Consider the following 14,281-nt stretch of genomic DNA (forward strand, 5'->3'; position numbering starts at 1 on the left):
AATTAGTATGTTTAAATTATCAGTTTCTTTTGCCAAGTACGTTTTGTGTTTACATAAGCTGAATGGCAGTCATTGATTTTTACCTCCTGTTCACTGCTTATGTGCCTTTCAAGAACAGCTCTACTAAAATTAATATTTATTTAAAATTTTATTAAAGCTTATATTGAAGAGTTAGGAATGTATATGCTATGTATAGATATGTAGTGAATCTCAACAAAGTCATTTCCTTTTTAAAAGTTTTTGGAGGGAAATCAAGGTGTCAATTAAGCAATTATTCAATATTTGGCAATGTATAAAATGGTTGAGTAGAAACAGTAATAGTATTCTGAAGAAGTTCATAAGGACGAAACCTAGGTCAATAAAGAAGATACTATTGCAAAATTTGTGTGGCGGTTATCGTTTTGTTGGTTGGAAAACAAGTATCTTTTTTCTCAGATTTGCATTTGTTTCATCTCCTCATTGGCATCGACTACACCTTGCTTTAATTCTAATATTTATTTACTGTTTGGATTACATTTCATATTAGTGGTGCTTTTTCTGTCCATTCTTATTTATTACTAAGGTCACATGCATTAGACACAACGGCACAGAAAAGTCTTGATGACCGAAGATCATTCAGCCCACTTAGTCTTATACAGAACTTGCTGGACAGATATATTTGTATCCCAACAGCTATCTTGTCTATGGAATAAGCTTCCCATCTCTGTAAAACAAAGCCCATCCCTCACTCTCTTCAAGAAGAATTTGAACAAATGGATGGAAAACCATAAATTCACTCCTGGAGAACCATACATTCACTCCTGGAGTACTACCTATGTCTCTTAGAGACAGAGGGAGTCTGCAAAATGACTCAGGGCTCCAACACCCAAAGATCCACTACCTGGGTATTATTGGCTAGGCTTGTAAAGGCTCTTGTGTCATTAGCCTAGTAAACATCTATGAACCTGTGATTAAACAAAATGCACATAATCAAATGCATCTATATACACACACACACACAAACATATAGTCTCAGGTCCATTCCTTGCATTCTCCACACAATTTGGACCTCACAACATTCTTGTGAAGGTTGCTCATTGCACCAGCCACTTTCTCACTGAACAAATTTTCCCCCACATTTCCAAGAATATGTTGACACTCTGCTTTTAAATTGCACCTCTTATTATCACCCATTTTTCTTTTGAAAGGTGTTAACCTTTTGAGCTATGTTTATTGACATGATATAGTCAAGTGCTTCTGTAACGTCTCCACTAGCCTTCCTTTCCTTGATGATGTTTAAGAAGCCTTCATACAGATTTTTTGTTGCCCTCCTCTGAACACTTTTTTAACTTATCATTCAAAAGTGGAAGCCCTAGTAATTAATGCTGTATCCTAGGTGGGATCTTACTGCCTCTCTCTGCAGATAGATTTTTTTTTCTCAGCCTACAGCACTGTAGACTCAGACAATGATATGTGCCTTGGTTCATAGGTAGGTGCTAGGCTATTGGCCCTAGGGCCTATACAAGCCTAGCCAAAAAGGTACCCTAACTTTCGCCACCCAAGAAAATTATTTTCCTGTGCCTCTGTCAAGCAGAACCACAGAAGTGATCCCCGGGGTGAATTTCCTATTACCCATCCAATGAGGGTTTGTTCTGGAGGAGCTCTGTTTGACATAGATAAGTAGTCTGTTCCAGAGTATGGGAAGTCTCTGGGACAGGAATCTATCCCTCCAGCATGTTCTGTTTATTGTGGTGACAAGGTTTAGGTCCCTACAGCGTGTAGCTCGGAGGGATTGGGATTTCTTTAAGTGGAGCATGTCCAACAGCTCTGGGTTTGACATAGCTTTGTATGTTAGGCAGAGATCGCTTCTGATTAGGCGATGTGCGATGGAATAAAGCTGGAGTTTTTTGAGACGGTCTGCGTAAGGCATCTGTTTGAGGCCAGTAATCCTCTTTGTGAGGTATTTTTGAGGCCTTTCCAGTTGTTGTAGATGTCTTGTGAGGTACATACCAAAAGGGGCGTTGTACTCTATAATGGGTCTAATGAGTGATGAGTAGAGGGGAACAATGACCTCTTTTTTTCTGGATGAGAAACCTTTTGTGATGAGGTGTGCCATGTAGTAGGATTTCCTGACCACTGTGGCGATGTGATTATCAAACGAGAGACTACTGTCCACCTGTGTCTCAAGGTCTCTTATCACACTTTCGGTGATGTTCATCATGTTACCCTGCTGCAGTCATCACACTTGGGTTATCCTGCCATCAGGCGGTCCCGCAGTTGGCCTGAATTCCAAAGTCTTGGTCCGGCGTCGGTTGCTGTCGCTTCTTCCCTGACGTCAGTGCGTCAGGGGTATATAAGAGGCATCCGACGCCATTTTCTTCAGTCTTTCTTGCCGCACGGTGCCCGAAGCAGAAGCAGTTCGCAAGTGCCAGTCGGCCGACACCTGAGATTTTCGATTCGAATTTCAGTCCGCAATCTTCAATAAAGCTAAGTACCCCGTTGGGGAACATTTTCTTGCCTCAGTCCGATGTCAGAAAAAGTTAACAATTGCATTTCTTGTGGGAAGCAAATACCTCATAAGGACTTCCATTCCTATTGTATTCCTTACCTAGGCCCAGACCACGACGTCACAGGTTGCCGGTTTTGTGCTAGGTTTAATAAACAAACTATCAAACGCCATTTTGACTTCGCACGGCATTACTTTGGTAGGAAATTTAATTATATCATGCCGCCGGAGCAGCCGACGACCGGCATACATAAAATCGCAAGGATAAGGACAGGCAGCCTAGGAACAAGCCAGACTCCGAGGCCTCTGCTGGGCCTGTCGCCAGTTCTCTGGTTTTCAATGAGGCACCTACGCAGCTCCTGACGACCGCAGAACTGGCCCCCCAGACAGCTGCGGATTCCCAAGCGGAGCCTACTAGGCCGAAGCAGCCATCTTCCGACGCCGGAGCAGAAGTAGACCCCAGTGCAGTGGAAACACCTTCAGTTGCAGAAGGTGTCTTCAGACCGACTACACTCACCATTAAATCTTATGCTAAGCTTAAAACTCCTTTAAAACCTAAGAAGACTGTACATCAGTCTACAGTTCAAGGCCCCATGCCTAAGAAACAGATGCTTAAGATGGCTGAAGATTTGATTATCCTAATCAGGGTTTCCCATCCCCCTCCTGATAAAAGACCAAGACAAGAGGAGGATTATGCTTCCTCTGACCAGGTTTCAATTTCCTCAGATTCTTCTGAGGAGCAGGATTACACTTTTACACCTTATGAAGACTCTGATGCTGAAGACTCTATTCCCTCAGCGTCTCCCCTGAAGACTACTCCTTTGGGGAAACTTTACAAACCATGAGGGAACATTTCCACTGGGAAGGCCAGGACTACTCTGATTCTAAGAAAAGGCTCAGAGAGTTCCTTTTATTACCCCTGCACAGACCTCTTGCTATCCCTCCAGTTTTAGATATTGTGGATGATGTTTACTTGGAGTCTAGTTTAAATCCAGACTCTCTACCTCCTGCTCCAGCCAAACCAGACAGATATTACAGAGTACCTGACTCACACAAATTCCTTTATAAAAGCCCTGTGGCTGGCCCAGAAACAATTTCCCAGGGTCCTAAGGGAGCTAAAGCTTCTATGGCTAAAAATCCTGTGCCCTCTGAAAGGGATTCCAGAGCCCTAGATAGATGGGGAAAGAAAATATACACGTCAGCAACTCTGGCTATGAGAGCATTAAATTGTCAGTTTCACATGTTGAAATATCAGCAATTCCTAATGTCTCAATTAAAACAAAAAATGAGCACACATTCTGAACAGCCTGAATTCAAGGAATTGCAGGATCTGTTGCATGCAGCTGAACAGGTGGGCAAACATACTTTACAATGCGGATTTGATTCGTTGGAAGCTTCCTGTAGAGCAGCTGTTACTGGGTCTGTCATAAATAGACATGCTTGGTTAAAAGAACAAACCCTTCCTGATCATGTTAAAGCAAAATTATTGGATGCACCTTTACAGCAGGATGTATTATTTGGTGTCAAAGCAGAAGGGGTTTTAAAGAAAATGGAGGATAAGGCAAAGTCTATGCAGACGGTCAAGGATTTTTTGCAGGTACAACCCCCTCTTTTCAGCAGAAATTGGCCAACAAAAAACTGGTCCTTTCCAGTTTCTGACAGATCACAGAGGGGCAAATACAGATGCCCAAGGGGCAGAGGTCAGTCACAAGGCCCTTACAAACCTCGCCAATGGGGTACTGCTACCCAGAAAGGAGGAGAAGACAGGCCCCAAGCCAGCAGAAGACAAACACAATGACTCAATCCTCAAACTACCAAGCAAATCTCTCCTGTCAGCTCCCTTTGGAGGAAAATTAGCATTTTTTGCAGACAACTGGCACATCATCACAAAAGACAAATGGGTCCTAAACATTGTCTCCAAGGATACAGATTCCACTTTCATACCTTACCAAGGATAAGAGGAATGCCAAACCTGCCACCAAATCAATGGGCAGAGGCACAAAAACAAATTACAGCTCTCATGGACATGAGAGCCATTCAACAGGTACCTACACAGGAGCAAGGACAAGGATTTTACTCAAGACTCTTTCTAGTCCCAAGAAAGGACAAAGCATGGAGACCCATTCTGGATCTTTAAATTCTGAACACCTATCTGCAAGTACCAACATTCAAGATGCTAACACTACAGCAGCTTCTTCCCATGCTGGGCAAGAATGCTTGGCTAGTAACTCAAGGAGGCATACCTGCATGTCCCTATCAGACAAAATTGCAGAAGATACCTCCGCTTCATTGCAGGTTCAACACATTATCAAATCTCTACACTGCCCTTTGGCTTATCTACTGCGCCCAGGGTCTTCACAAAATGCCTGACACCAGTAATTGCATACTGCAGACAAAGAGGAATTCAAATATACCCATACCTGGATGACTGCCTTATTCAAGCAGAAAGCAAGGATATTCTTTTAAAGCATCTGGCATTTGTCAAACACCTTCTAAGTTGCCTAGGGTACACAGTAAACGAAAAGAAATCAAAACTAGTGCCCTCACAAAACATAATATTCCTGGGTGCCAGCTTGAATACAATGGCCCAGATGGCTTACCTCACGCCAGACAAGCAACAACAGCTGACTCAATATTTCAAAATAATGGCAACAAAGACCCAACTCCCTGCAAGAAAAATTCTGCAGGCCTTGGGATTCATGGCATCTTGTATACTACTAATACCATTTGCAAAACTGCATATGAGGAAATTACAGTGTTACCTGAAAAGCGTATGGACTCAGCACAGCCACAGCTTGGAAACAATGATACCACTCATTCCCTGCCTTCAACAGGAGTTTCTATGGTGGGCACAGGCATGTCACCTCAACAAGGGTCAGCCTTTCACCTTACCCACAGCCAGGCAAACTATGACAACAGATGCATCGGACGATGCCTGGGGAGCACACATGGCAGGACAGTGCATTCAGGGCAAATGGACTACAGATCAGAGGCATCTGCATATCAATCAAAAAGAAATGCTAGCAGTACAGAATGCCCTAACAGCTTTCAAAGATGTTTTACACCCAGGGCAACTAATAATAAAGACGGACAATACCACAATAATGTGGTACATAAACAAGCAAGGGGGCACACATTCCTACCCTCTATGCAGGCAAGCAATGACCTTGTGGAACACTGCACTGTCTTACCAGGTTCAATTACAAGCACAATTCCTGCCAGGAAAGAAAAACACATTGGCAGACGACCTAAGCAGAAACATCATGGATCCACACGAGTGGAAACTAGATCCACAAGTATTTGCAATGCTAGCTCAAAAATGGGGACGCCCAGACATAGATCTGTTTGCAAGCCCCCACAACTACCAACTTCAAAAATTTTGCACAAGGACATTCCATCCACAAGCTTGGAAAGTGGACACCCTCTCATTCAGTTGGAAAACATTAACAGTGTATGCCTTTCCTCCACTGCCTCTTCTAGCAAAGGTGCTGCTGAAAGTCAGATTAGAGAGGCCACAAATGATACACATTGCACCAGACTGGCCACGCCAGCATTGGTATCCAATTCTAAGGATCATGGCCCACGGCCCACCATGGATTTTACCACAAATTCCTCACCTACTCACCCAGTGAGACAGTCAGATTCTACACAACCAGCTCAAGACTTTAAACCTGGCTGCATGGCAAATTACCTAAACAACCAGCCAACACCTCTATCCAAAGCTGTTATGGATGTCATTCTGGAGGCCAGGAGGCCCAGCACCAGGAAAACCTATTCAGACAAATGGAAAAGATTTTGCGCCTGGAACCAGGCTAAAGGCCAAAATCCCCTTGATCCAAACATCCCTCATATTCTACAATATTTAACTGATATGTTGCACAAAGGACTTTCCTTTTCATCTATTAAGATCCACACCTCAGCAATTTCAGCTCATTACAACACGGATCCTCCTTTATTCTCACATCCACTCCTAAGACAGTACCTCAGAGGGGCTAAGAACATAAGACCGCCAAGGAGAGCAGCAACACCTACTTGGGATCTCAATTTTGTTCTGGAAAAGATTACACTGCCGCCCATTGAGCCAGCTTTTTCAGCTGATTTAAAATTTCTTTCATGGAAAACTGCCCTGCTACTAGCAATAACCTCAGCTAGAAGAGTCTCAGAGCTACAGGCACTAATGGCAGTGGAGCCTTTCCTCATTTTTCATCAAGACAGTCTCTCTACGAACTAACCCTTCCTTTATGCCAAAGGTGGTATCCAGTGTGGCCCTAAACCAAACCATTCATTTGCCCACCTTTTTCCCAAATCCCCAGAACAAAGGAGAAAGACTCCTGCACTCTTTGGACATTCACAGGCAATTACATTACTACTTGGATAAAACTAAGGCTTTCAGAAAAACTGATCAGCTCTTTGTAGCCTATGCTACAGGATCACAAGGAAAAGCTATCTCAAAACAGACCATTTCTAAATGGATAGGGCATTGCATACGTTTCTGCTACACGCATCATGGGAAACCGGTACCTACTAACATTAGGTCCCACTCCACCAGGGCTACAGCTACATCAGCAGCCTTTCTCAGGGGAGTGCCAACCAAGGATATTCTGGAAGCTGCAACTTGGAGTTCAGTGCACACCTTCACCAAACACTATCACTTACCTCTATATTCAAAGACTAGAGCTGGTTTTGCCACTGCAGTTTTGCAGGGCCTACTAGCTTCTTCTAACCCTGTTTAACTCCTCCTCCCATCCTTAGCTTTGGGATTCAACCCAAGTGTGATGACTGCAGCAGGGTAACACGATGAACATAGTACAGTTTTGTACCTACCATTAATGTAGATGTTCGAGTGTTCACCCTGCTGCAGTCCAGGTTACCCTTCCTCCATCCCCTCTGAACTAGCTGAACTTATCTATACCACTCTATCCTATACTACCTCTGTGGTGTATTTGCTTGTGCCTAAAGGTATTGTTTTATTTTTATCTAGCTATATATATATATATATATATATATATATATATATATATATATATATATTTTTTTTTTTTTGCCTACCTATTGGGGGCACCTGACATCTGGGGCAAGAAAAACTGAAGAAAATGGCGTCGGATGCCTCTTATATACCCCTGGCGCACTGACGTCAGGGAAGAAGCGACAGCAACTGACACCGTACCAAGACTTTGGAATTCAGGCCGACTGCGGGACCGCCTGACGGCAGGATAACCCAAGTGTGATGACTGCAGCAGGGTGAACACTCAAACATCTACATTTATGGTAGGTACAAAACTATACTTTAAGTAGACTACCGCCTATGTGGTAGTTCATGGGTACAGAGTTTTTACCAAAGGGGATGACAATGCACTTTTTGGCATTGAGCTTGAGACCATGTCTTTGACACCAGGCATCTGTCTCAGTGAGGCCCTTTTGTAGGATGTCCACATCGTTAGGAGTTTCGATTATGGCTCCTAGTTTGCAGTCATCTGCGAATTTAGTTAGCCAAAGACCTTCTGTGTTTGATATCTACTTCTCTTAAGTACAGGCTAACAGGAGAGGACCTAGGACTGAACCCTGTGGTACTCCACTTGTCACTGGTCTGAAGTCTGATTTGGAGTCTGCTACTTTCACAGTGTGGGTTCTGTCAGTAAGTCAGTTGGCAACCCATCTTGTGACATAGGGATTTATACCTAATTTAGTGAGTTTATCTATAATTCCAGAGTGGGGGATGGTGTCGAACGCCTTGGCGAGATCTAGATAGGCTGTGTGAACCACCTTACCCTCCATCTATGGCTTTGGTGACTACTTCAAAGAAGTCTATCAGGTTTAGGAGACATGATCTGCCTTTTACAAACCCAAACTGTGTGGGGTCCAGAGTTTGGAGATCTCCAATGTCTTTGTTTATGAGTTCCATGATGATACGTTCCATGGCCTTGCAGACGAGGCTCGTCAGGCTAATGGGGCAGTAGTTCCCGGGGTCTATTGTGGCCCCCCCCTTTTGTGGAGTGGGATAACTGTCATGGTGCGCCATTCAATGGGCACAAAGCCTGAGGTGAGGCTATGATTGAACATGGTACTTAGATGGGGTGCCAGTTCATTCTGTAGTTCATGTAGAAGGCAGCCTGGGATGTTGTCAGGTCCCATGGATGCTGTGTTCTTGGCTTTGGAGAGTGAGGTTTTTAGCTATGCAGCCATGATTACAGGAACTTTGCATTCTTCCGGTATAAAGATGGGCCCTTTGGGGGTGAGAGGGGGGTAAAGTTAGCACTGAACCAATCTGCCAGGATATTGGCAATATCAGTTGGTTCTGTATATTTAGTGTCATTGTGCTGTAACTCAGAGCAGATCTGAATGTTGCCATTGAGATTTTTGACATAGCTATAGAATGCTTTGTGGTTGTCTTTAGAATCAGTGGCAATTTTGTTTTCATAACTAGCTTTGGAGGATTTTATGAGGGATCTCAGCTTCTTACTGAGGCTGACCAGGGAGTTCCTCCAATCGTGGGATTTTACTCTTTTTTGCAACAGTTTCTTTCTTCTGTTATAGAGTTTGTTTATGGCAGAAGACCAACAGATTGGCTTCCTTTTTTTGGAGGATAGCATCTTGGTTCTGTTAGGGATAGCACGATCCATGCACTCGTGTAAGTGCTTATAAAGTGCATTTGTGTAGGATTCAGCACTCGTACCTCTATTGTCCATCTGCATGGGTGTCGTGAAGTTTGCCACTTCTGTCTTAAGAAGCGCAAAGTTGGCTTTGGAGAAATTTTTTACGGTTGTTTTCCTAATGGGGGGGTGGAAGCGGCATGCGGATGTCTAGAGTGATTAGCTTGTGGTCGGATCTGACCAACGAGGAGCTGACCTCTGGTGTGGAACACCGGTCACCCATGTTGGTGATGACCAGGTCTAGGATATTGCTGCCCCTGGTGGGGGTGTGGATAAGTTGATCCAAGGCGTTGGAATTGATGATTTCCAGAAAACGTTGAGCAAAAGAGTTGATACATGAGTAGTTTTCCCAGTTAATGGTAGGGTAGTTGAAATCACCCATTATTAGAGTGTTGGGTTGTACCTTAATATTTTCCAGTGTATCAAGAAAAAAGGAGTGGGAATCCTGGGGCATGGTGGGGGGGTCTGTAGCAAGCTACAATCTGGATTGCGGTTTTTCCCAGAGTTAGTTGAACTTGGATAATCTCGGATGCATTATGCTGAGCAACTAGCTTGGAGGTGTGGATATCCTTAATGAATATGGACACACCTCCACCTTTAGTGATTCGGTCCGGGTTTGGTGGCCGAAAGGTGTGGTATGAATTATAGCCTGGTAATGCAGGGGTGCTCTCTGGAGCTTTGAACCAGGTCTGCGTCACTGCACAGATGTCAATGTTCTCCATTTTAAGGAGTGCCTTGAGTGAGTGCATTTTGAGGTTTAGACTTCTAGCATTGAGTAGCATTACCCTCAGATTTTGCTTGCTTGTACCTGTCACAGTGGTGAATTTGTCATTTGAACCTTGCCTAAAAAAGGCACTACAGGGGTGGCAAGAGCCTTTGCCAGTATCCGGAATCCCAAGGGTGACAGGTGCAGGCCATCTCTGGCAAAGCAACGTGGTCTGTCGATCATGTCATCCCAGGCAGACAGATACTGGATTCCCTTAGAATGACACCAGAAGCTTAGCCAATAGTTAAAGTCAATCATTTTGTCCTTGTACTGTGGTGTCATTCTGGGTGATGGCAGGATGCTACTCAGGGCTACGGTCATACCGGCCTGGGCTACAAGATTGGAGAGCTCCTCCATGTCTCTTTTCATGTAGTCCAGGGAGGTACATCTCAGGTCATTCACGCCAACATGGACAATGACAGAGTCATATTTGTACTTGTTGTGGAGTGACCTGAGTGCATGCATTATGTGGCAGATCCTGGCACCTGGCACCTGACAGGCAGCTGACAGTAACTTTTTCCTTGTTTAGTCTGGTGAGTGGAACATCAGTGTGCCTGACTATAGAGTCACCTATGACTAGAGTGTTGGGTACGCTATGCCTTATGGGCTGTAGTTGAGTGGCACACTGAGTATGTGGGCTATGTGTCATTTGGGTTGTGTTGGAAGGTGGAGGTTGCTTGCATTTTTTCTTTGGAGATCTCTGTTGTTTGAGCAGATTTGTAGTGAGAGCCTCCGCAAATGTAGGTGTGTGTTTTGTGCTTCTGTGTGTGTGTTTTGGTGGTGTAGGTTTTGAGGGACTATGTGATGAATGTGGTGCGGTGCAAGTGTTTACCTTCTCCTCTTGACTGTCTAGGCCAGTCTTTGGTGAAGAGAGCTTTGCTTCTAGTTTGGCTATATAAGTGCATCTCTCACATGTCGTAGTGTTGGGTGGTAGGAGGAGAGGGTTGTCTGTGTACATGAGGGAACTGCTGCATTGTCCCAAGATGTCCAGATTCATCAGGTAGACAGGAGAAAACACAGGGAGCTGACCTTTAGACATGCCTGAATAGGTGCTTATTTATTAAGTACTAAAAACTGTTTTCCACTAGACAAGTGAGGAAAGTTGATTGCTGTAGTAATTTGTAACTTATTTAGTGCTTACAATGAGTTTTGAACAAGTGCTGAGATCAAAGAAACAGATGAGTGCTAAAACTAAAAAGCTGGCTAGTTGCAAGGGAAATTCTGAAGAACAGACTTTATGGCGCCAGGAATAGTTTAAACCCAGTTAAGTGGGGAGGGGGGCTTAGGAGTTCACAAACAGTCCTGGACACAGGAAATCCGTATCTGACCTGCCACAGGAAAGGGGGGGAAGCAAGCTTAGAATTTTATTTTTCCAGTGAAGTGGAAATGGAGAAAGCTGGAACAGAAGTTAATTCAACGTTAAGAATCTGAGTGGGTTGGCCTTCACAAATGTTCTCTATTAGATTGAGTGAACTAATGAAACTAGACTGGGAGGAGTGTCACAGATCAAATATACAGTATGGGCGGGCAACTGCAAAGCCACCGAGTATAAGAACACACAACACTAGGGAGGACGGTGGGTGGAAAAATTACAGTTCCTAGCTGTAGCCACTAAATGAAAGTTTTAAACAGATCAAGGAGCAGACTCGAGAATGCTTTTAACTATTGATGTTGTTGTGTCTTTCGGCTTTTCCCGGTTAGGGTTCGCCATAGTGGAACTCCGGTCCGCTAATGATTGGCAGTGGATTTTTACGTGCCAAGTTGCCAGCCCTGACGCACAACCTTCAACGAAGGTACGCCCATTCACGCATGTCTCCACACAGAAGACGCTCTAGCTGAGAATCGAACAGGACAACGTCTTACTGTGAGGCGACAATGCTACCGCAGCACCACCACTGCAGCACGAGAATGCTTTTAACTGTAAACAGACAAAAATGCACAGAAAAGCTCGGACAGAGCACTCACAAACAGAAAATACAACTCTCAGTATGAAAAAGCAGTTTACAGTTAAGTAATGTTAAAACAGTATAAAACATACATAAATGCAGTGAAACAATAAAAAAAAAGCTTTAGAACAGTGCAAAATGTATTAGATCAACTGTATAGCACAATTATAAGCATTTCAGAAGTGCAGTTCAGTGAAATAAGTGTAAGAAATAACTTATCCTGCTCTTGGAATCTTAAGGAATTTCCACTTATGCAATGCAATCCAGAGCCTGACAATACAAGCAGAACCTTTATAAGACACAGGGTTTATATAGCAGTAAGACGAAGAGTTGGAAGATCAGATTGCTACTCAGCCTCTGCTATTACCCAATCACTCGTACTACAGAAGGTCTTGGTATTATCTCCTGTATATAGTGAACATCCATAATGTAATTGTTCACTCGTATTTTACGTGTGTGTGACCATTTGTTAGCTTTCTTTTTAGTACTGTTTGTAACTTTTGTAATCTAATATGTTTCAAGTCAATACACCTGTTCTAGCATGTTTTTTTCTCTGATTACTTTTGTCATATTAGTTTAACTACTACTTCCTGAATGTGCAATAGTCAGGAGTGAGTCACCACTTCATACATATGTAATATGAACATCAGAATAAATCATACTACAACTGATGAAGTGCAATATTCTAAGAAATCACAATGTAAAGTCATAGTCTTGCAATACCTACTAGTATAATACTGTCTAATGTCTTCCTGTCCAATTGTGGTAATTTATTGTGTTGCTAATATTTTAATTATTACCGTATGTGCATTAGTCTTACTGTCATTCAAACTTTGTGTGCATTGTTATGTCTTGCACGAGGACCAAAGCAGTGTAATTTCATTCAGCTTGCACAGCTGTGTATATTTGATCGACAAAGTTTACTTTGACTAACTCTAAAATGTTTTTGTTTACTATGTCATATGATTACTTATGTTATATGTACTACTTGGAGCTTTTCTCCTCAGGTCTCTGCTGAAAAGGGACTGCTGCCCATTCAGACTAACCCGGTTAACAAATGTCAAATAAATAAATAATGACTTACTTACTTAATTATTTTATTCATTTTGCTCTGGTTATATTCAATCTTAGCATCCATAGCCTTCATTGTTTCATTACGACTTGCTGATTGTTTTAACATTTCCCCTTTTATTATTGCTTTATCAGTAACATACTCATTTCACAAGAGTTTATTTTCCAGATGTATTACTTTCCCCTAAATTTAATATTCCATATCTGACTATTCCTCCAGTTTTGCCAACTCATTTCCCATCCTTAACTACTCCCGTGCAACATCCTTGCTGTAAAAGTGTATCACCCGCAAAAAAAAAAAAAGCCACTTTTCCTTACAGGTCATCTGCAACTCCCTTTATACATACACCAGAAGCATCAGTGATCCCTATGCTACCTCACTAGTAACTTCTTTCTTAAGAATGTTCTTCATTCCTTTATTTCCCTTAGTGCTCGATTATCCAGGCAAAGTTTAACACATACTACCTGCCAGGGATACACTTCAAGGCTGTTTCATTTTCATGTTAAAATTTTATATGTTACAATCCCAAATGCTTTACTAAAAATTCTAGACAAGCCATAAAAGTCCCTATCTAATCTGCTACTTTGGCCATAATATCAAGAAACTATTAGATTCATCTGACATGGACTTCACACTATGACTGCATACAGTCTTAGATCCCTTGTCTCACTAGAATTATAAACAGTACCAGTTATTTCCTTCATAACTGGTTCCTGCAATTGACTTTGTCTAGGTTAGTCATTTCTCCTTTCCCTTTGCTCACAGTCTTTTTTTAAACAAGAAACATCTTTATTAAATCTTCATGTATGACACAGGCGATCATACATTTATACAAATGAAAACAAACCATACTGACATAATTTTAGTTGCAAACATTTTACATCTCTTCTAATCTATCCAGTTATTGTCAGTCAGACATTACATAGCTAATTCAAATCCTGCTTTATTTTAAACCTTGCATGTGTTGAGCACATAATTCCTATTTTCCTATGTAATTTGCTCCTACCCTTTTCTAAAGATTCCAATTTCAGTTGTTTTATCTCTGTTACTATATTCACTACTTCTAGTAATGTTGGTTTAGACTTTGATTTCCATTTTCTAGTAATTTCTTTTTTGGCAGCCACCATAATTAGACTCAGCAAAGCCTTACTATGTCTAGGCAATTCCAGTTCTGTATCATAGTTCAAAAAACTCATTTTATTAGTTACACCAATTTGATCACCCAGTATCTCTAACAGAGTGGCCTGCAGGGAATCTTTAAAGTCTGACAACTCATTACACTCTCAGAAAATATGTTCCCAGTTACCTCTTTCTTCCCCATCACACCTTCAATATTTGCTGTCTACCTGAGGAAAAATTCTC

This window comes from Protopterus annectens, chromosome 1.part0 (assembly GCF_019279795.1).
Source record: "Protopterus annectens isolate FY-2018-M chromosome 1.part0, PAN1.0, whole genome shotgun sequence".
NCBI lineage: Eukaryota > Metazoa > Chordata > Ceratodontiformes > Protopteridae > Protopterus > Protopterus annectens.